Raw genomic sequence first — 3,639 nt, forward strand, 5'->3', positions numbered from 1 at the left:
CACTATAACCCTAACCTCAGTCTTAACCGGCCACGTAGGTCGCTATAACCCTGACCTCAGTCTTAACCGGCCACGTAGGTCACTATAACCCTAACCTCAGTTTTAACCGGCCACGTAGGTCACTATAACCCTAACCTCAGTTTTAACCAGCCACGTAGGTCACTATAACCCCAACCTCAGTCTTAACCGGCCACATAGGTCACTATAACCCCAACCTCAGTCTTAACCGGCCACGTAGGTCACTATAACCCCAACCTCAGTCTTAACCGGCCACGTAGGTCACTATAACCCCAACCTCAGTCTTAACCGACCACGTAGGTCACTATAACCCCAACCTCAGTCTTAACCGGCCACGTAGGTCACTATAACCCCAACCTCAGTCTTAACCGGCCACGTAGGTCACTATAACCCCAATCTGAGAATCCCATCGTCAAATATTCGGGAAAACAGCGCCTCCGCTGTTGTTCCTCGAAATTAGACTCTGGGGGCAACGTCTGTTTAGAATTTCGATCAACCGGAAAAGGCCCTTGCTTTTCCGCCGAGTTCCACTACTACCGCTGTGCCGCACTGTTTTCATTCCTACTTTCAACCATTCCTTTGCGGAACAAAACATGGATGTAACGGAGGAGGACATTTTTGCTAGTGTGCTAAGGAGAGTTGCTGTTCTACACAATGTTGAACATATCAAACCGCTTCAGCACATTTGTTTGAAATATTTAATCGATCGACGAGATGTTTTATTATGTTTACCTACTGGTTTTGGAAAAAGCCTCGTATATCAAGTAGGGATGTCAGTAACGGATAGTTTCCCAACCGGTTAGCCGACAGGATTAACCGGGTCATTAACGGATAGTGGTTGATTTTTTTCTTTTTTTTAATAGGCTACCCAAAATGTAATATGCATGTATAGGCTACATAATTAAAGTTGGTAGACGAATGGTATACATTTATTTATGCTCCTTTTTTAAAAGACAAACAAAAAAGCAACATTTAACAATATAAATAAATTGTTGTAGGCTTAATCATCAATAAACATCGCATCTGCGCGTCTACAGTAGTCCTACAGAGGTCCGCCGGTTCTAGTCCAAAACATAAATAAATCCAGTCCAGATCTGAGCAACTTATACCTATAAAGCCACTGGACGCATGGGCTAAGCCTTTTATTATTATTAAGGAAGATCAGCAAGCATGTCACCGTGTTCCGTTTGTTGACTTTTCGCTGACGAGAAAACCCTCAAACATCGATAGCACATGGCTAACTTGATAGCCGTAAGCCGTGCCAGTGTGGGGAGACGGATAAGAGGAGGAAGCGGCAGCGGCTGTAAACGTTCTCCCTCCAGGCCAAATGGCCAATAATGGAATTAATAATGCCAAGTAGGTCTCTGCATTTATACGGTTGACATGTGTTCATCTCGTCTCGCTGTCACTCGCTTACATTTCGACTACCGCAAGTCCGCAAAGCTACCCTTGTAGCCAACTAGCCAGAAGTACTAGTGAACAGAGAACTTTGGGACATTGAGGGGGCAGAAAACCGAGCCAGAGCGCTGTTCATGCAGCCTGGAGTGTGACAAGCTGGGCGGCGCAAATAAGAACAATTTTAGGCATGTGTGCAACATGACAACTGTTTTAAAGTATTGTACAGTGACAAGTACAGTCTCTGTAATGTTTATGTTGTACTATTACTAAAAACGATCTAAAATAAAGGGATTTAAGATCAGAACACGTATTTATTATTATGCAAATTAATCGTTAAAGCTGATAAAAATATCCGGATGTTTTTTAACGGTCGGCTAACCGGTTAGCCGGTTGTTTGGTGTTGTTTGTTGACCAGAGGAAGCCATGTTCAATAATAAGAAGCGTGTATAGGTTTGCTTCCAGTGGGACGAAATTTCCTAGCCGCACACACATGTAAATCCCGCCCACTAAATGTGATTGGGTGATTGCGCGGCTGACTTCCTGAACTACAGCGTCCATACTTGTAGGCCAGTGATACGTTTCTTTCTACTGCTTGCCGACAGACTAGTTGACGCGAGGCAACAGTCTGTCTTGAGAGACTACTATAACCCTAACCTCAGTCTTAACCAGCCACGTAGGTCACTATAACCCCAACCTCAGTCTTAACCGGCCACATAGGTCACTATAACCCCAACCTCAGTCTTAACCACGTAGGTCACTATAACCCCAACCTCAGTCTTAACCGGCCACATAGGTCACTATAACCCCAACCTCAGTCTTAACCACGTAGGTCACTATAACCCTAACCTCAGTCTTAACCAGCCACATAGGTCACTATAACCCCAACCTCAGTCTTAATCTGCCACGTAGGTCGCTATAACCCTAACCTCAGTCTTAACCAGCCACATAGGTCACTATAACCCCAACCTCAGTCTTAATCTGCCACGTAGGTCGCTATAACCCTAACATCAGTCTTTTGTTTTAAGTAATTATTTTAGGGCTTTTTGCCTTTATTGACAGATTACTGTAGTTCGACAGGAAAGGGGGAATGACGAAGGTCGTCGGGGCTCGGGAGTCGAACCCGTGGCACGCCGTCCGTGCCCAGGCGGTTCAGATAACCTCAGACTTAGACACCATTCATACTTCTTTAGAGCCCAATAAAAGTCGTTTTGAGTCTGTAGACAATAGAGCCTATACAATGTGACGTCATTTGAGGTTCGGGGGGGTGGGGGGGGGGGGGGTACCGTCCTAAAGTCGTCTCTTCGGTGCTACTGAATAATTTCTGACGAGCCGAAATCATTTCGGCACTACAGCGCCGAAACAGGAGTATGAATCGGCCCTTTAATGTCGTCAAACGGTGGTTCTGTGGCTCAAACAGGAGTATGAATCGGCCCTTTAATGTCATCAAACGGTGGTTCCGTGGCTCAAACAGGAGTATGAATCGGCCCTTTAATGTCGTCAAACGGTGGTTCTGTGGCTCAAACAGGAGTATGAATCGGCCCTTTAATGTCATCAAACGGTGGTTCCGTGGCTCAAACAAGAGTATGAATCGGCCCTTTTTAATGTCGTCAAACGGTGGTTCCGTGGCTCAAACAAGAGTATGAATCGGCCCTTTAATGTCGTCAAACGGTGGTTCCGTGGCTCAAACAAGAGTATGAATCGGCCCTTTTTAATGTCGTCAAACGGTGGTTCCGTGGCTCAAACAAGAGTATGAATCGGCCCTTTAATGTCGTCAAACGGTGGTTCTGTGGCTCAAACAGGAGTATGAATCGGCCCTTTAATGTCGTCAAACGGTGGTTCTGTGGCTCAAACAGGAGTATGAATCGGCCCTTTAATGTCGTCAAACGGTGGTTCCGTGGCTCAAACAGGAGTATGAATCGGCCCTTTAATGTCGTCAAACGGTGGTTCTGTGGCTCAAACAGGAGTATGAATCGGCCCTTAATGTCGTCAAACGGTGGTTCCGTGGCTCAAAGGCTGAATAGATAATAATGGACCTTGATGTGAAAGAGGTTGAAAACGACGTGATTAAAGGCGTTCTTACCTCTCCGCTCAGCTCGGTCGTCTCCACATGTCGGTAAAATAAAATAAAATAAAATTAAACGCTCCTCTCACTTTGACTTTCTCCTCTCTCTCCCGAGTAAAGTTTCTCTGTTCTTCTGTCAGCGCGCACACACACACACACAC

The sequence above is a fragment of the Protomyctophum bolini genome (assembly GCF_963924005.1).
Source record: "Protomyctophum bolini genome assembly, chromosome: 22".
In the NCBI taxonomy this organism is placed as follows: Eukaryota; Metazoa; Chordata; class Actinopteri; order Myctophiformes; family Myctophidae; genus Protomyctophum; species Protomyctophum bolini.